This window comes from Ochlerotatus camptorhynchus, unplaced genomic scaffold, assembly GCF_037179485.1.
Source record: "Ochlerotatus camptorhynchus isolate MF236.1 unplaced genomic scaffold, CSIRO-AGI_Acam_v1.1 ptg000082l, whole genome shotgun sequence".
Taxonomy (NCBI): Eukaryota; Metazoa; Arthropoda; class Insecta; order Diptera; family Culicidae; genus Ochlerotatus; species Ochlerotatus camptorhynchus.
Genome location: NW_027040572.1, coordinates 4,005,839 through 4,027,060, shown reverse-complemented (window position 1 = coordinate 4,027,060; position 21,222 = coordinate 4,005,839). Strand labels below are relative to the sequence as shown.

At 39.4% G+C, this 21,222-nt stretch overlaps 1 protein-coding gene across 2 annotated transcripts in view; it reads right to left on the bottom strand.

Annotated features, from left to right (window-relative positions):
* The window catches only part of LOC135698130 (uncharacterized), a 158,412-nt gene that overhangs the window by 50,760 nt on the left and 86,430 nt on the right, over positions 1–21,222 (bottom strand). For both annotated transcript variants that reach the window (XM_065218014.1, XM_065218016.1), the window contains exon 2: positions 20,581–20,611. The gene's annotated coding sequence lies outside the window, so the exon portion shown is untranslated. The remainder of the gene's footprint in view (positions 1–20,580; positions 20,612–21,222) is intronic.

Here is a 21,222-nt window from a genome sequence, read left to right as displayed (position 1 = left end):
GTGTAGATATTTCTTTAAAGCATCAGAATGACCAGGTGTGATACCTGAAGATATCCAACTATCCGACAATTCAAATCTCTTCTCTCAGAAATTCCCTCATATCATACCAGGTGGCTCATAAATTATTCCAAAGACCTTGTTATTCAAGTACTATTTTGAAGATTTACAACTGTCAAGAAATTATTGCAAAGGCTTTCAAGTGATCGAGGATATTGTTGAGAATTGCTTGGTATTTTCAAGACTTCAGGATGATCAGGTATTATTCTGAAGATCGTCAACTGTACAACATTTCAATTAACAATTTCAGAAAATCTCTAATTGTTTAATAAAACAAATCATGCCTTTAAGATATTCTTGCAAGAAAATAAGTTGTTATGGAATTATATGTTTAAGAGATATTCTCGTATCATAGTAGGTTGATCAGGAATTATTCCACAGACCATCAGATGGTCAAAGACCTGCATCATATTCTCTGTATATTTTGTCAAGACTTGAGGTCGATCAGTTTTTATTCTGGAGGACTCCAACTGTTCAGCAATTCAAAACTCAGATATTTTTCAGAAAGCAGGATCAACAGTTGGTTAATGATTATCTTGTCATGTATCTTAGATATTCTTGCGAGATCAATCATCTTGGTGGATCAATAATCATTCCAAAAAAGTTCAATTGATCATTGATCGTCATAAAATCGTCTGGATAATTATTGAAGCCTCCTTGTTTATCAGGTATTATTTTGTAGATCTTCATCTAAACTATATTTCAAATCATGTTTCTAAGATATTTCTTTCAGAAAACAGATTGACCCTTAATTAGTCCTAAGACCTTCAATTGATCAAGAAACTGCATAAAGTCTTCTGGATATTTTGTCAAGACATCAGGTTGATCATGAATTATTTAAAAGAACTTCAGTAAATGATTGATCTCCCAAAAGTTCTTAGGATATTTTGTCAAGACTTCTTCTGGTATTATTTTGGAGATCTCCAGTTGTTCAATAAATTAGTTCATATTTTTTTCTCTTCTCTTATACTCTCTAAAGATACAAGGATGATTATGACATATTCCAAAATTTTCAGTGGATCAATTCAGGTTGATAAGAAATTATTCTGAAGATTGTACAATAGATCAAATAATGTATCTGAGATATTTTTTGCAAAATAGCAGGATAGTCAGAAATTATTCCAAAAACATGAAATTTTTCAAAGACTAGCGTAAAGTACTTTGGATATTTTATCAATACAACGACCAGGTATTATTGTGACTGGTCAATAATTCAAACCATGTTTATCACAAAATTTCTCAGCATTGCAGGATCATCAGCAATCTATTAACAGACTTTTAGTTGATTTAAGTCCTGCATAAAGTCCTATGGATATTTTGTGAAGACTTTTGAATGATCATATGTTACTCTGAAGATCTTGAATTATTCAACATATCATATCATGTCTTCAAAATAGTATATCTTGCGGTTATTCAGGAATTATTTCTTTAAGCTTCAATTGATCAAAGACCTACTCAAAGTCCTTTGGATATTTTGTCACGACATCAGGTTGATCAGGAATTATTCTGAAGATCTCAAACTGCCCTGTTTTTCAAATAATGTACCTAAAATATTTATTTCAGAGAGCAGGTTGATCAGGATTTTGTTTGCACAGACCTACTTTAGATCAAAAACCTTTATATAGTCCTCTAGATATTATGGCAGGCACGACTTCTAGAATTATTTCAGAGACCTTTAATTAATCAAACATTTACATAAAGCCCTTTGGATCAGTGCTGTAAATTCTCAAAATCAATTTAACATTTTTGATGAAAATGAGAAAAGCAGCTATCCGCTATCCTTTGAATGGGTGATATCAGTTGTTTAGTCATTTGACGAAGGCATGGATCTTTCTCATTTGAGAAACGCTTGATATCATTCAATTGAGTTTAACCTACACATAAACGGAGCTCTGGTCGACATTACGGCGAAAAAGCTCAGCCAACCCGACACCAACCTGACTTCTACCAAACCCCAACCCGATTTTGACCCGACATTGACCCGACATGAACCCAAAATTGACCCAACAACAACACGACATTGGGTCGCGATCGACCTTAAATTTTCCTATTGATCCGACATCAGGTCGACTTGTCTGTTCGGGACCATTATGCTGGGTTTCTTACATACTCCACTATATCAAATGATAGTGAGTGACTCAATTGACAGTGACGATGAGCTTCGAATGAGAAAGGGGCTCTTCAAATTATGGTCATGTGAGAATTCGTTTTTACAGAATTATTGTTTATATCTGATTGAATGGTTTTTTTCCCCTTGATTTGTTTTCCGTCGATTTTGTTTTCCGTGCTGAGCACCAAATCTACCGACGCCAGGGAGGCAGCTTCCTCACCTGGACCCTACCTATCGACCCTTAAAACTAATGAATTAAAATGCCTAATTTTTACCGAATAGTTCAGCTGTTGAGACTTCAGTAAAAATTACCAATCGATAATCACTTCTATGTGTGCAGTTGTATTTGCAATTTCAAGCTTTTTAGCGATCCATGGGACGCCTCTGGATGTTGATTGCACACACTTAGATTTTTTCGCCGAGATGGGCACCACCCAGCAGCTCGGCATTTTATTTTGCTGGATCTCAGTGAAAAACTTGCCGAGATTCAGCTAACAAACGGGAATTTTGCCGAGATCTCAGCTAACAAACATATTTTTTGCTGAATTTCCAGCAAAATAAAATGCCGAGCTGCTCGGTGGTGCCCATCTCGGCAAAAAAATCTAAGTGTGTAAGTGCACAACATTTTTTTCACGGACAATTTCTTGTTTCCACAACATGACTGGAACTACTGTATGAATAACTATGAAACTTGAGAGATGTAAACAATACACCATGAATAAGATTTACTCAAATTTTCAGGTTTTTTACTCATACGGGTCAAAAGTTACAGAAGATTTTCGGTGTGCCATTTTTTCGAATACACCCTTTATTGTCGAGTACCAATGCTACCGACGCCAGGGAGGCAGCTTCCACACCTGGACCATACCCCTATCGACCCATCAAGTCATGAACCGGGGACCAACGGCTTTAGTTATCTTCCGAAGGAAGGCGTGATCAGAGATGTTATGCCTCAGAACATCCCGGCGGCGCCGACTGGGATTGAACCCGCGCACAGGTCTACGCCGAGAGGGGCTTCGAACGTCCCAAAAATTTGGATTCATAAAGTATTGAAAAAAATAAACATCTCCTCCATATTTGGTCTAAATACACGTGCAGCGCAAACTGGCTCTGGAAAAATCAGGACGGAAGTTCAGACACCAATGAATGAATCGACTGGGTTAGAGATTGCCAGGAAAGACGCTCGTAATCTGGCCAATAAAATTTTTACAGAAAAACGAGTCGAATGGGTGATTGATTCTTTTGCTCCTTTCAAATCACCAGGTAGGGACGGAATTTTTCCAGTACTACTTCAGAAAGGAAAAGAAACTTTGACACCCATTCTAACAGGCTTGTTTAGAGCAAGCTTAAGATTAAGTTATATTCCGATAACTTGGCGTCAAGTAAAGGTTATATTTATTCCGAAGGCTAATAAAAAGGATATAACTTCTTCTAAATCCTTCAGGCCGATCAGTTTATCATCCATTATGCTAAAAATATTGGAAAAAATAATAGATCAGCATATAAAATCAACGTACTTGATTACAATTCCTTTGAGTAAATATCAGTTTGCATATCAAGCTGGTAAATCAACAGTAACAGCTCTTCACACGCTTGTTACAAAACTAGAAAAATCTTTTGAATCAAAAGAAATGTCACTAGCAGCATTCATTGATATTGAAGGAGCATTTGATAATGCATCTTATAACTCCATGAAAAACAATATGTTGAAGCGTGGATTCGACAAAAGCATCGTTCAGTGGATTAATGAGATGCTGTCTAAAAGAGAAATCTCAGCAAATCTTGGAAGCTCATCCATAACAGTTAGAGCTGTAAAAGGGTGTCCTCAAGGAGGTGTGCTTTCACCTCTTTTATGGTCTTTAATTGTTGACGAACTTCTCAAAAACTTAGAAGCAAAGGGCTTCGAGATAATTGGCTTAGCTGATGACATAGTCATAATAGTACGAGGAAAATTTGATAATATCATTTCAAATAGAATGCAAACTGCTTTAAATTATGTTTCGTCGTGGTGCGCTAAAGAAGGGTTGAATATAAACCCTTCTAAGACCACTATTGTACCGTTCACACGGAAAAGGAAACTTTCTATAAATAACTTAAAATTGAAAGAAACCTCTTTAGAACTTTCACGAACAGTCAAGTATCTGGGAGTCATTCTTGACAGTAAACTTAACTGGAATTCACATATAGAGCAGGTTGTTAATAAGGCAATAAATGCTCTTTGGATAAGTAAAAAAACATTTGGTAAGAAATGGGGCCTAAAACCAAAAATGATCCACTGGATTTATTTGACGATTGTAAGACCCAGAATATCCTACGCATCATTAGTTTGGTGGCCGAAAACTAATGAAAAATCGGCTCAGAAGAAGCTGGGGAGACTGCAAAGACAAGCTATTCTCTCAATAACTGGTGCAATGAACAGCACACCGAGTATTTCACTAGATTCTCTACTTTATCTGATTCCGTTGCGGAGGCGAACCAGTCCAAGGCTGAAAGCCTCCTTAATAAAGCTAAATAATAATAATGATTCCGTTGCATCAATTTATCCAATTAGAAGCTGAAAGGAGCGCTTTAAGGAGCGCTTTAAGGATTCATTTTTCTTTTCTTTTCTTTTTTTTTATTATAGTCACTTTAACACTCTGGGTCATTCGTGACTTGTCCGGGGGTGAGATTTGAACTCGTGACTTTGGCGTGAGAGGTATGGATGTTAACCACTACGCCGGGGTCGCCCCCATTTAAGGATTCAACGAACAAAGTACTTCCTTGAAGGTGATTTTACAGGACACCTTAGCATTTAAAAAATGTTTGATATTGATTCTCTTGTATTAAAAAATGAAGACTGGATGGAGAAAAAATATAATTTCGATCGTTTATACAATGCAGCAGAATTTGATCGTAATGTTTGGGAAAGTGGGGGACCGTCCAGGTTCAACTGTTTTTTATACAGACGGTTCAAGATTGAACAACCGTGTGGGAGCAGGGGTAACTTAAGGATGCGACGTAAACAAACATGTCATGTGAAATTAAGTGCTCCGAAACTGAAAAATTCGAAAGTACGTTTGATTGAGCAGAATTTCGCGTCTATTATGACTCAATTTTATGTCAAAATTGACGCTCGTATATGTCAGGCTCTGGGAACCTAAATTTACATCAATGTGTAGAGAGGAAAAAATATGAAATAAACCTTGTTTGTTTACTCGAGATAACAAAAATATATGGAAAAGCGTTTGATTATCATTAATTAAAGCAATGCATATTTTTGATTGGATCATAACCTATACTTATACCTATGAGTAAACAATATCGATGTAATGAAAATTGAAGTTACGGTCGATTTTGGATGTCGTTTTTTGAACAGTCCTTAATACCAAAACCACAAGGTAAATTTTAGGAATCTCAAGTCTATAAATTTGCTAGCTGTTCATGCTGTTCTCGCCATTGATGCGGGTGGTGAAACCTGGATTATTTAAAAATGCTGTAGCTTCAACATTATCTTTGCAGCAGATAATAAAAAGAGCTTGTTACGATTATCCGTCTAGTTCATTTACATTTTTTAATGAATTCAAGATCGCTCTTTCCTAACAGCTCTATCGGACAGTGAGAATCGACTTTATATGCACCTAGAACGGTCGGCCGGTTGGGCAAAGCTCAGGCTCACTGTTTATTATCTGAATCCAATAAACATCAAACCTAAAGGGGATCGTTTACCTATCGGATCAAGGTTTGTCCGTGCCGAAGCTTATTTCGTGGCAAAATAAAAGTAGAGGCTGAGCCCCGTTCAACATGTAGTTCGCGATTAACAACAACGTGCAAAGCGAAGTAAACGTCTCGATAGAGCAATTTAAATCCCCGCCGATGGCTGATCGGATCTGATGGGATTGTTTGCTCTGCATACGGCATGTATGTAGATTGGGAGTACATGTAAAAGGTGCACACGTACGGATCGCTTAGTGCGGATTATATGCATCTGCATTTAAATTAATGTGAAGTGCATCACGCAATCAGATTCGCGCCGTCTATTCGTCGTCGTCATCGTGGTTGGTTGTCGCTTGTCTGGAACAAAGAACTCCTTGGCAGGATTAAGGCTTGCGGTTTGCTGATGTTACCAAGGAAAAGGTTACATTCTAAGAGATAGAATTACGTTCTAAGCAACTCTGTTCTACACCAGCACACATCTTCTGAAGACTAAAAAAACATCATAGCAGCTACCATCTCGGGAGTGTGATCCAGTCAGCACCCTTGTTTCACTTTCATCATGATAATTTACCGCTTTCTGGTTGCACTTTGCATGTGGCATATTCGCATTGGTATGCTTGTTCCGTACCTATTCTGTTGACTTATCCACGAGTGTGTCAGTGAAGATCAGCGCCTTTGGCTCATGTGGTTTGCCGGGTGTTTTTTGGAGGACTTTTACTTACAGCTTTATCTGCTTAAATCTTGACACTGCACTAGGTGCTGGAGGTGGTGGTAAATGTCGGGTTCTACCCGTTTATCGTAGATGTAGCGTTGTAAAACGCTGCTTTAGGGATGTTCGCTTTCCCCGGTGGCTCTTCGGAAATAAGTTTAATCAACACTTTTCTGTTAATCAGGAGAATCGATTGCCACAAGCATCATCACGTGCAACCATGTGACTTTGTCCAAATTCTCCCATATCATCCAAATCTAATATGTGATTTAGAGATATTTGAAGACTTCATAATTTGTTATTATGGATTACATTTAATTTGAAAACATTTTCTTTTTAGATCATTTTTCTCAACCGTACATATTAAAAAATAAAATAAGTCCAATTTTCATCTCAATAAGTTTGATACTGCATTAATGTAAGTTTTATTAGCTTTTCCAAGTTTGGAAAAGAAAACGAATGCGACGAAAACAATACAATTGTATCCTTCTTACAGATAAGGCAAAAAACAACACTCAAAAAGGTCCACACGTCAGAACGAAGTGATTTTTCATATGTACAATTACATTTATTTTAAGTGTAATTCACCATGGTTCAATACGTTGATTTCTAATACTGCAAACTTTGAAATGTTGATAATCTTTCTCTATCAATTTAAGTGTATTGCACGTTAAATCATACTACTGTTCAAAACAGATGTATTCGAAGTGTGTTGCATTTCAATGCGATGTGAATTGCTTGTTCTGCAAGGTAAACATCGAAAACATGAGTTGTGACTTCATCCTTATCAACCAGCCTCATATATGAGAATAACCGTGGCCCAGTGAGATCGAACGAAGACAACGGCAGCACCCTCCATAAACTGCTCAGCAGGCAACATTGGTGTGCTTGGTTTCTTCCCACTCATTAGGACATTCCCTGGCCTGTTTTTTGGCCGGTTGTATGATCCTGTTGTTGAAAGGAGATTCTCATTTATCTCGTGTATGCACGTGGGCAATGTTGCCCACGGATTCACTCAAACCGTTTTTGGGGCAGGTTGAGTACAATTAGAGGTTATTAAACTTGATCAAGCCGAATAGCGAGGATAGTCCACAGTCTACCGACAGTTGTCTCGCTACAGTGAGTGGTAGCTCCATATCATCCATGTCAAAAATCCAGGCTACTATGTCATAAGTGCAAGATGCAGTGTTACCCTGCAAGCAGTCCATTAACTGACATAATCCCAAGCCATCGAAACTTCCTCAAAGTACCAAGGCTGCAAAATGCGTGTCGATTCATAGTTGACATGGCTGGTTCTCAGCAATGCAATGACCCATGGTTATGATTCAACCACCAATCGAAATATATGGCTATCTTATTTTACTTTGAATAGATAGATACCCAATTGGACTTGTGGTTGACCAGCTGGAACGGAAAAACCCGGAAAAGTCCCAAGCAAAATGCTTGTCGATTAATGTTGACATGACTGGTTCTCGGCAATTTGGTTACCACATCTTAAGATTGAGTCACTACTTGAAAGGTATGACTATCTACTTTCAAACGGAACAGACAAGAAACCGATTGGAGTTGTGTGTGGCCAATCGCAACGATAAAACCCGTGAAAGCTGGCTCTGTGGAAACTCGGATTCACCGGGAAAATGGTCAATTCCTGAAAGTAGACCTAGAGATCCGCGATTTTTTCCTAAATTGCATACAATCATGAGCATAGAGGAAATATACTATCACCATATCGATTTTGCAACCAAGTGGCCAGAAAACGGTCCTCTGGATATCCGGAATCACCGGGAAAATGGTCAATTTCAGAAAGTAGACCTAGAGGTCCGCGATTTTTTCTAACTTGCATATAATCATTAGCATGGAGCAAATAAGGTAGTGGAATTAAATGGAAATTATTAATCATTCTCTCTCTTTTTATTGAATAGATATGGTTATGGCATATTTTCTCTTTGCTCATGATTGTATGAAATTTAGAAATCGCGGATCTCTAGGTCTCCTTTCACGAATTGACCGTTTTCTCGGATATTCCGGATATCCAGAGACCCCTCGGTGACAGAATCGATATGGTGAAAGCATATTTCATCTATGCTCGTGATTGTATGTAATTTAGACAAACTCGCGAATCTCTAGGACTACTTTAAATAATTGACCATTTTCCCGGTGAATTAGGATATCCAGAAAGGCAGGTAAACGCGGTAGCAGAATCGATATGTTGATGTCGTATTTCCTCTGTGCTAATGATTATATGTAAGTTAGAAAAAATCGCTGATCTCTAGGTCTACTTCCAGGATTTGACTAATTTTTCGGTGATTTCGGATATCCAGAGTACCTTTTTCTGGCCACTTGATTGCAAATTCGATATGGTGATGGTATATTTTCTCTATGCTCATGATTGTATGCAAATTAGAAAAAATCGCGCAGCTCTAGGATTACTTTTAAGAATTGACCATTTTCCCGGTGAATCTTGATATCCACAGAACCACCTTTCACGGGTTTTATCGTTACGATTGGCCACCCACAACTACAATCGGTTTCTTGTCTGTTCCGTTTGAAAGTAGATAGTCATACCTTTCAAGTAGTGGCTCAATCTTAAGATGTGGTAACCAAATTGCCGAGAACCAGTCATGTCAACATGAATCGACACGCATTTTGCTCGGGACTTTTCCGGGTTTTTTTTCCGTTCCGGCTGTTCAACCACAGGTCCAATTGGGTATCTATCTATTCAAAATAAAATTAGATAGCCATATCTTTCGATTGGTGGTTGCATCATAACCATGGGTCATTGCATTGCTGAGAACCAGCCATGTCAACTATGAATCGACACGCATTTTGCAGCCTTAGTACTTTGAGGAAGTTTCGATGGCTTGGGCACAGATAAACAGACGTAACTCTTTGAAAAAGTTTTCTTGAAAACATAGTATCTCAAAACATATGACCTCACTAACGACCAGGGGTTGAAACAGTTGACGTTTTTTACTACACTCGCTTCGTTGTCGTACGCGACAGTCTGTTTGTATTCGAACACTCATGCTCTACCGTCGTCTCTCTCACGCAACACGAGCGGTAGAATAACATTCGAGCTAAAAGAAAATGATCAAAATAGCTATCATATGACATTTGTGATTTCGTTGTTATTCCTCAATTTGGTGTAAATCAAACCATTTCTGATCAGAAATATTATTACTAGGACATCATTACTTGCTATTTTCAGAATTCACACAAGTACAACATCAGCAGCTCTTAATATGAGAAAAACTAAAATACATACATACGTGACGGTCTTCGGCGACAGTGTCGTATGACAGAGCCTTTCAAATGACATTTTAGTTTGGTACTGTACTATGATAGCTTGTTTTGCAAGTGTCGGAATCAAAGGCAGTCAATTATCACAGAAAATGTGTCGACTACCGTGACCGCTTACAAGACTGCTAACGACATTTCTCGGGCTTCTTGCGGAAAACAAGCTTGCTCGCTAGCTCGCAAACAATGTTGAATAAAAGTTCTATAGAATGTATAGGAACGTCAGAGTGATCCGATGCCAGCGCTGCGGCGAGTAGTTCGTGGAACTGATAATATTCAAATCAACCGTTAAATGCATGAACGAAGATACACAATGAAGTGTTACGTCTGTTTGTCTGTGGCTTGGGATTATGTCAGTTAATCATATCAGAAAGATATTGGCTTCGAAATGACTTTATCACTTTTTAACTTGAAGCCCAACCAAAAAGTGGTCTTAGGTAAAGTTGTAGTATTAGTAGATAGCAAGATTTTTCTAAAATTATTATAGTGGAATGCTAGGTCGTGGAAAACATAAATTTCACTTTTCCCATAGTAATTCCCATATAATCATCAAAGGGCCAGTGCAGTATGAGTTCGCATCCAAATGAGCTCAAATTTTGGGGAATCACCAGGTCCTGATTTGAAATCGATTAAACTTGGTGGAGCAAAATCGATATTTTGAACCACTCTAATGTGTATGTGTTGTGTCGGCGACGTGTTTCTCAGTATTGAGGTCCGTATTTCTCAATAGCCAGGAAAGGATCAGTTTTATTTTATAACAAATTTATTGAACGTCAGGTAAGAATGGATGTTGAGTTAGAATGTATCCGAGAGAAATCTACAACGAATGAAATGTGCAAAGCCCTTGAAGCAATATTCAAACCCTTGATATATTGTGAGCTTCAAAGTCTTCGACATTGCTTCAAATTCTTGAAATTTTTCAAACACCTTCGATTTCTTCTTTTAATTCTCCGTATAGGAAAGCTGTCTTGACGTCCATCTGGTGGTTAAGAGACTGGGCAACTCGATTGTTGGAGCGTATACACTTGGGATGGACATCGCTATTTTTTTTACCGCCTGCCCGAGTAGCACATTTCCGTCACAATAAGTTGCAGCAACTTTTTTATGACTGATATAAGTTGTATAGAAGTTGCCACAACCGATTTATGACAAGCGTGCTACTAGGGTATGGTACCATGGTACCACAGGTCGCGGTCGTCACGAATGGCAATTTCAGTGTACGTTTTGGGATTATCCGGAATTTTGCGCTCCCGTTCGCTATGGGAGCGCGGAGTTATCTGGTTCGTTGACGAACGCTGGCGTAGAAGTTCAGTTCAACGACAAGGTTGGTACTTTGAAGAAATACGGACATCAATAGGTTATGGGCGTGATGAAGGATGTTCTAGCGGTAGCTGTAGAAGCGGTCAAGTTTCATGAAATGGACCGCACTGCAAACGCACTGATAGTGAGCTTGGTATCGAACGAGTACTTAGGATGTATCCGGGAGAAATCTACAACGAAGAATATGTGGAAAGCCCTTGAAGTTACGTTTGCTAAGATGTCGGCCGGGAAGCAAACCGTGATTAGGAAACAGATCGCTAGTCTTCAATTGAAGGAAGGGTCGTCACTATGAGCCCATCTTCTGAAGTTTGAGAATCTTCTTCGGCAATTCCGAGTGGCGAAAGCGATGTCTGTGCAGCACTCAGTTGAACTTTTTCGGAGTCCTATAATCCCCGCATGATTGCCCTCGAGATCCTACTGGAGAATGAGTTGACCTACGAGTTGATGTAGACCCGGTTGCTGAGGGACGAGTCGGAGCGTTTGGACAGAGTCCAAAGCTCCAAAGAGAAACCTACAGCATTTTCTGGAGAATTTCGTAAGGGGCAAGGAAGCGAGAAGTTTAGCGGAAAATGTCTCGCCTGTTGCAAAAGATGCAACATGAAGAAAGATTGCCGGAAGAAGATCAACGCTAATGTTGCCACCGAATCAAGATCTGTCGTGTTCATGGCGGACAGCGGAGCAAGAAGAACAAGTTGCAGTGAGAAGGTTGAATTTCTGCTAGATTCTGGAGCTAGTGAACATATCGTAATTTTGAAGCAACATTTTTCGAAGATACAAGCCTTGAAGCAACCAGTATACTTCACCGTAGCGAAGAACGGAGAATCTCTAGTAGCCAAGGAAGCAGGTATAATCACTGGAATCAGTAACCGTGGCGTTATGATACATACGAAAGATGTCCTGTACGTTCCAACTTATCAAAAAGGTTGCTACTTTGAAGAAATACGGACCTCAATACTCAGCAACCACTGGGTTCCAATAACTCATAGATTTTTCGCTGAACATCTACAAATTTCCCTTAACTTCTATAAGACCACTTTTCGGCCCCGGAACCGCTGTGTCCCAGAAGGAGAACAGCCAAGACCCCAAGCTACTGGTCTAGAGCCGACGGTAGCTTCCAGGGTGGGCACACAAAGCCACAAAGGTTCCGGGTCTCAGGGCGTTTGGGCGAGGGAGACCTTTCGGATGTGAGGGGACCTAGAAAAATGCGAATTTGGTTACCTTACGCTTTATTCGGCCAGTGATGGTAGTGGGGCGGTGCAGAAATCGGGTGATGGTTAGATCTCGGCCCAACGTGGCTGAAGAATACCGAGGTTGGCAGCTCGGACGGGATGACGGGTGGTAGTGTCGCTCTAGACGGTGATCGGGCGGTCGCCAGGAAGGGAATCGATTCTTGCAGTGTTGGTGGCAGTGATGGATGCGACGATGGTGGCGGCTATGGACCCAGCGCTCAACTGCGCTAGCGGACCAGCAGGGCGTGTTCTTGAACCGCCGGGAAGCCTGGCTACGGCGATGTGACCTTGGTTGTGGGGTCGCCCGGAGCCAGCAGAGGCCGACGCGGCCACACTGGTCGAATTGCTCCTGGAACTAACAGCCCGCGCTTTCACGGCAACGAGAGGCCAATTCTTGCTAGGCGCTTCGGTGACGACCCGACAAGCACAGTTGCTGAATAACTTTCGGTCCGATAACCCGGACCCGGAGATGATTAGACGGCCATACTGATACCGGACACTTCACAAACCGCGTGGGTCGAAACGGGGTTTTGATCCCGAAAACGTCTGGTTTTTCGCCAAATTTCATTCGTCCTCGGCAGAGGCTCGTCACTTACTGACTCGTCGCTCAGTCGGGATCTCTCTCCTCCGTTCTACTTCGGCCAGTCGTTTGCGATCCTCTCCATCTGCCCACGATCGTAGGTAGCGTAGAGCGCTATCAGATACCTACTGCTATCAGACGGCACACGCGATCCACACCGTCGGGCGTTGATCGCCCCCACTTCAAATCGACCGTTAGCTACACTAACAATTTTATTTACCCTACTCCCCACGCCCACATCTAATGATGGAAAACAAAAGGTTACCCGCCGGTAACACTTCTAAACAAAATTATCTGCGAAGTTCCGTAAGTATTCAATCTACTGAGCTCATAAAACATATATGAACTTCTCCGAAGTTCTGATGCAGGTCTACGAATATTTCTCAACGTCTGGGCAGTTCTCTGGATCTGAAATTCGCTAACTTCTTCAAAGTTGACTATGAAGTTTGCTCTATTTAAACAAAGTTTCCTAAACTTTAAAGATTTCTACGAAGTTTCCTGATGTTCTATGAAGATTATTGAACTTCTTTGGAAAACGCAAGTCCATTAAACATCAACGAAGTACCATGAAGTTAAGAGAAGGTCCCCGAACTTCTATGAAGTTCCCTGAAATTAAACAAAGTTTCCTTTACTGCTTTGAAATTATCTTAAGTTCTGCAAAGTTCCCAGAATTTCTACGAAGTTTCCTGTATTTCTACGACCTACCCTGATCATCTAAGAAGTCCTTGAAGTTTTTCGAAGTTTTCTGAATTCAAAGAAAAATCCCTGAACCTCAAATAAGTACCCCAATGAAATTCACTAATATTATGAAAGTCCGGTAAATATTTACAACGATTGATGAAAATCTAGAAACTTATCTGAACTTCTATAAAATTTGCTAAACTTCTACAAAACTCTCTGTCCTTAAACGAAGTTCTTTGAAGTTCTACAGAGTTAGTTTGACTTCTACAAACCTTTCTGCACTTCTATAGAGTTCCCTGAACTTCTTCGAAGTTTCCTAAAGTTTTACCAAGTTTCATGAAGATCCACGAAGTTCCTTGATGTTCCTTGACGCTTAAACTTAAACGCTTAAACAACGTTATCTAACATGAAATTATGTTCTCTTAACTTCTACAAGTTGTCCTACGTCAATTTACAAATCTGAAATATTGAACAACTTCCCCCATTCTTTGGAATAGTAGCGGTGAAGACATTTCGTAAATCTCGGTGAAGATTTTTTCAATATACACTGATAGGCAAAATTAAGTACCCACCTCATAATTTTTTTGAATTTCTCTCATTTATTTGGTTAAAGTAAACACACTGTAGTCTTTTTTGCTATCTTTTTTTATATTCCTTTAAAGTGTTACTTATGGAATACTGAAAAAAAAGAGTTAAACTTTAAAAAAAATCAATTTGCATTAAAAAAAACAGTTGCAAAAAAGTGCCCACTTCAAAAATCGATATATGATCGATAAGTTTCCATCGAAAATCCCCTCGATTGTTTATGTTTTGATATTTTGACATGTTTTGCAAACGGCTCGACCTGGTGCATTTGTACCTACAAGTGATCGCATTTGATTCAGCTGAAACAAAAAATGGAGAACGCAGTGATTTCGAAAGCAATTCCCTTGTGTATTCGAAAATTGGTGGTTCGTGATGTGCAAAACGGTGAATCGCATCGGGCTGTCGCTAGGAAGTACAATATCAGCAAGGTAGCGGTTGGGAAAATTCTTTTGAAACTAAAAACGTTCGGATCAGTGGTGAATCACCCTGGCAGAGACAGGAAGCGCAAAACGGATGCAATAACGGACATCAAGATCACGCGCGAAGTCAAGAAGAGCCCTAAGGGAACTGTCCGCGAGATCCAGGAAACCCTTCAGCTATCAATTTCCGATCGAACTGTTCGTCGCCGTCTCGTAGCACAGTATAGTTGCCCGGAAGCGCCCATTTATCAGCAAGGCAAACAAATAAAAACGGCTTAAGTTTGCTAAGGAGCATGCTGATAAGCACCTAGTCTTCTGGAACTCGGTTCTCTGGACGGACGAATCAAAATTCGAGCTGTTTAACCGAAAGCGGCGGTTTTGTGTGTGGTACAGATCAGGTGAGGAGCTTCGGGAGCGCCACATCTAAGGCACGGTGAAGCATGGAGGAGGAAAATGTGATGGTCTGGGGGTGTTTTTCGTGGAGCTGGAGTGGGAAGCCTCGTGGAAATCGACGGGATAATGACGGCAGATTCCTACATCAACATCCAGTGGGAAAATCTGAAGGTTTTCACTGATCCAGACGGGCTTTGAAGAGAAGTTCGTATTTCAGCAGGACAACGACCCGAAGCATACTGTTAAGAAGCCAAGTCTTTCTTCCGATCTTGTTGGATCAAACCGCTGGAATGGCCTTCACAAAGTCCGGACCTCAATTCCATCGAGAATTTGTGGGTGATTCTCGATGCCAGGGTTGACAAAACTGGTGTTACCAATAAAAATAACTTTTTTGAAGCCCTGGAGCGCGACAGGACACATCAATTATTAAAATGCTTTTATTTTACTTTAATTTATCTTTTTTGGAGCCAAAATCATTTGAGCGCTTTTTTGTAATTTTTTTTAAATGTAATCATATTGAAGCTTATGGAATCGTTTAAATATATTCAGTCAAGTTATTTGGTGAGAAAATACAGCGAAATTAACGTTTAAGTTTTAATTGCCGGAAACAGTCAATGGATGCCGAAGCCATCATTTACCCTATTATCTATAATATAATATTATAAATATTCCTTATTTGTTATAGACCAGAACATATTATAAATTCGCTTCACTCACACGATGGCAGGAATCCGGGCGTCTCTGAGATGGAATTCTATGGTAATTCCATTATCGAATTCCCTATAGAGGACTTGTATGGTCTGTGACCATCCCCATTTTTCATAATGCACTACGTTGCTGTAACAGTGAAACGTACCTGCACGTTTCCGTCGAAAACAAAAATAATATTATGCACTGACGTTAGATTGCACTTGTGGTGGTGGGCGGTTTTGAAAAGGAAACCAAGGGAAAATTGTGCACGGCGCTTACTGCTGATGGTGAGAAAAGAAAATCAAACAAGTATCGCTGCAACACCAGTACAACAAAGTGTTGTTTAGCACACGGACGATGAAACCGACTCAAGAGTGTGTTGGATTCGACTTAATTTGGTCAAAAGTGGATTTTCTCACAAAGTGAGTAAAATTTTCCGAACTTTCCCAGGAAAAACTTCTCGAATATGAAGAAAATCGATGAAAATTATATTCAGTCTGTGAGTATACGTCTATTAGTAAGTGAAATCTCTCTCGGTTTTTCTCATATTCGAGAATTTTTCCTGGAAAAGCTCGGAAAATTTTACTCACTTTGTGAGCAATTACACTGTTGGCAAAATTGAGTCGAATTGAACTCACTTTTGAGTCGGTTTCATCGTACGTGCAGCAGTAGAAGCAGCTCAGCAGCAGCAGTAGCAGCATAAAGCAACAGCGATAAAGAGAGTGGAAAATTAAAATTAAAACTGTCGGCTTTGATGTAAATAGAGTTGAAAGGAGCTAAGCTCTTGAATCCGGCGGCTGAGTATCTTTGTTGCAGGAAATGTAATGACGACGCCGGACTGAGAGACTTCTTTTATGTATGAGCTGCTGCTGAGCAGTTCCACGTCAAATTACGAAACGATTTGATGCAACCTTCTCCGATTTGCTTTTCGCTTTGCATGATTGTTTTTTGAGGTTAATCATTCGCATTTGAGCTAAATTTGGCCATTTTGAATCTCGACAAAAACTTCAAAGTGGTGTATTCAATATTTTTCAATAAGCAATTACTTAAAAATCTCACTTCCAATCGACATGATCTCTGAGAAAAGTTGTATGAAAATATATTTGATTTTCAGGAAAATATACACGGTAAAAAATATCATCTTATTTTGGAAAAAAAAAAACCAAATTCATTAAATAGCTTATAAATAAGTGATATCTTCTGAGAAATTTTCGAGTTGGACTCTTAAAAATTAACAAAAATCATATTTGAACTTTTTGTTTAATCATCAATCACTTTGACCACTTTAAGTCTGGTTAGCATCTCCAACTATGTAAATCGTTAACTTCACGCATGAAGTAATACAAACATGATTAGTTAAAATAAAAAGTTTAGGGTTGTGTCCAAAGCACGACCGCATTTTTGACGTACAACTTTGAGATTATTTTTGCTGCTCCATTAAGTAATATAAATATATTATTAATTAATAACAAAATAAATGGTTTAGGAATTTACGTCCAAAATGAACAATTCATTATAAAAAAATAGGGGGTTGTTGAATACATCCTAAAACTAGGATTCAATTTTTGAAATTATAAAATCAGTTCCTATATTATTCATCATTAGGTTCTAAACATGTTCACCCAACTTTCGGAAATTAACTTATGTTAGTCATGGCAAAACAACTTTAGAAATCAAAGTGCACCTGACATCACATATCTTCACGTTGCAGAACTATGACAGACAAGTGGCTTTCAACTAAAATTTATTTAAGTTGACTTATATTCTTTACCTGTGCTCAATTAAAAATCTATAAAATAGCAACCGTTGTAATTGAATAAATGAAATGTCAATTTGATTGTTTCATTGAACCATATTAAACACCCAATGGAATGGATTAAACCCCATATAGGGGCAGTGCAGTCTCTAACCTCTAACAGTTGGAAACAAATTAATTGGTACTAGGTTCAATTTACCATTGCAATGATTAACGACCAATTAATTTGATTCGAACCATACAAAATCCAAGGCTATAGCACAGGAAGCTCACTATGCCCACCTGTTCACTAAGCCCCTCCTTCCCATATAGGGTTAACTACCCCATTTCTGGCCTATTAAGCACAACCCGCACTTAATCTTTCTTAATCTAGCGCAGTTTAGCACCAAACGGAATGTTATTATTACTGATGGCTTCCAAATTTATTTACCTTCCCGTACGTACCATAAGATTTGAAAAGGAGAAACCAATCGTTGTCAAAAGTCTAACACTGCTTTTTGACGCCAAACTCGACCTACGGATTCTTAACTCGGTCTAACGCATTGAAACGCAATTGAAACGCTAATGAATTCACTTCGGCCTATCGGATGAAGATAAAAATTGATTCGATAGGAGCGCTTCTTTTGTTTTTGGGAATAATGGGTGCAAACCTTCATACCACGCGTTCTCATTGACTTCGTTCGGTAGATTATTAGCTAAAGCATCTACCAAACGCATAATTGACTTGTTAATTCTGAAATCATGGATTAATTATATATTTTTAGTTTTCTGCTCGATAGGCCTGAAATGGGCGATTAGGCCGAAGTAGTTCTCTCCCCTTCAACATAAATTTCTAGTTCATAACTTTTTTGCGACTTAAACGCTGTCCAGACTGGAGAGTTATAACATGTTATAACGGTTGTCAAATAATTGCAACACAGAAACCACCATCAAGATAGCGCTATAACATGTTATAACTCTGTAGTCTGAACGTACTATTACGTTGTGAAGAGCTGATCCGAAAGTGAGTGGAGAGTTGCCCATATGTGTTTATGAAGCGTTGCCATAGAGACCTCCTTTTACCGGCATTGAACTGTTGCGCTCACAGCGAGGGACTGCACACCCGGCTTGCTGACTCGTTAGCGTCAAGTTAAGACCTGCTTACACTAGCGCTAATATATGCCACATAACTTTCATTATTCTTTGTTCTGTTTTCTTTAGATAAAGATTGCATATATCGTGCATAGTATAACATTAATTGGAAATTAGGGAGATTCAGTTATTGAGTTTAAAAGTCAGCGCGCAAAAGCTCGTGTACAGGTTCTCCACCTGATCAATGTTTTGATAAGTAGCATCATAGTTACGTGTCGAACGTAATAATTTGAATTTCCTGTCTCAAGTTGAACGACCTTCTCCGCGTCACCAATCAGTAGATGGTGACGCACTACCTCTGACTGCCTTCATGTTGGACCGATAACACCGAACTATCTATGCAGCGGTCTTGGGTCGTTCGGGAGACCTCTGTCTGACGAGCAGAGATGCCAGGCTTATTTAGAAAAAAAATCTGGCAAAACCCGAAAAAAATGTCTGGCGAATATCTGGCACAGCAAATTAACATAGGAAGCTGCCAGATTTCTCAAAAAATCTGTCTGGCAGAGCAAAAATTTCTCTGGCTGTGCCAGATAAATCTGGCAACCTGGCAACGCTGCTGACGAGTAATAATGTGTGGTCCTGAGAACCTGAGAAGGACCGATTGTTCGATCTCCACTACGAGAATGTTTAGCACGACGGCAGAGAGGAAGAAAATGCACCTCTTCCTCCTGTTTGCTGTTTGCTGCCACGCCGTTCGAAGCGGAATGGGCAGAGGCAGCAGCACTGTTTTATAACTTTTCAGGTTCAAGCAGAACGATGTGCAACCAAGTGGTACGCGATTGTGACGACTGGGTTTGGGAAAAAAGGTTTATTTCATGAAAATAGCGATATAATTATCATTTGTACATTTTTCAAAAGTTTTTTTTAAAGACAATTTGAAAAGTATTTGTTTCAACAGATTTGTAGACATAAATCCTATCGATTGGCGTATTTAGATTTTAATGTCATCTTTAAGTTACCATCTTACAAGCGTTCAAAACCTAACACATTTTTTTTTATTTGCACTCCAGTATAGTCGACAAAGACGTAGTTCTACGTCAAAAACAAATCTAATGGAGCTTTACAAAAACAACTTTTACAAAATCCACTGATCCTCATACGTAGTTAGCTGATTTTATACAAACTTAGCTGAACTTGTTTAAAGTGCACTGAACTGTAACAAAATTTTCTTAAATTCTATAAAGTTTAATAAACTTCTACAAAGTTTGCAGAACTTCTTCAGAAATCACTGCACTATAAGAAAGTTTCCTGAGCTTTATCGAAATTTTCTGATCTTCCACGAATTCGTTTGAAGTTTCGCAATGATCTATGAAGTTCTTTAAAGTTCTAAATTTTTATGACGTTCGCCGAACTTCATTAACAGAATACGTGATTTTAAAGTTTTTTGCGGGATTCACAAAGTCCAAATTTTTACTCAACTATATTTGACCACAACAAACAATTATGCAAGGTTTCACGCAGATCGGAGAAGGTCGAGTCTGAAATTAAATTTTGTGTTTGCTCTTTGGCCTGGAAATGCTCTGCTGCAGCTATGCAATGTTTTCATTAGTGCCTACCACAAGTAGCAAGTGCAAATGCAAAGCGTTCGCTTGCAGAATCAAAGAATCACGGAGTGGATGATGGGTATGTGTGTAGGCGGTTGGCAGGCGAGAAGTATCTGGAGACACTTCGAGTGAAATGGTGTCTGGGTTGATGAGAGATTGATGGAAGTTTGCTTTTTTTTTCTCCCTCCGGAAATACAACAAGATGTAATCGCGACTTTTTTAGCTCTCGAGTGCAGACTCTTGAGACTGATAGCACTAATTCTTGCAGACGCGTCTTTGATGAGTAGATGAGCCGCCGTGCCCGCTAGGCTCGATGGAGTTTGTACTTGAAGGGATTCCTAGATTGGAAAACTTAATAGCGTGGCTGTGCACTGCAATTGACTTACCCGGAATTGGCCAGTTTTGAAGGGTTGATTGCTGGAGGGTGAAAAAGAAGGACATTATTGGAGATGTTACACTTTTAAGCATTGAAATTATAGTTGAAGATGCTAATTTCAAATAACAGACTAAAGTGGTAATTTTTATACGATAGATGAGGAGATGAAAGCATAAAATTGATAGTTCCGTTTAGAGTACGGCAGTGTGAAAATTGCATATAGAAGTAGAAAGCGAGCTAGACAACTTTTAGGAAGGTACAAATCAGTTTTATTCATCTCTTTTTACTAAACTCCCCCTTTGGAGAGGGATGGTGAGGGGTGCCCCCCGCCACCACTGGCAAAAAGAGATGATCACCGACCCGCTCATGTACCAATGATGTGTTTGAAACAGTTCTACCGATTTTTACCGCACTTCAGTTGTTATCTGAAGGAAGGCATCCGTGTCCCCTCGAGATCGTCAAGTCGACGATGACAGGAGCACATACCGTGGTAGAGGTAACAATAGCTGCAATTTCAAAACCTACGACTGGATGCCTTCTTTCAGATAACAACTGGAGTGCGGTAAAAATCGGTAGAACTGTTTCAAACACATCGTTGGTACATGAGCGGGTCGGTGATCATCTCTTTTTGCCAGTGGTGGCGGGGGGCACC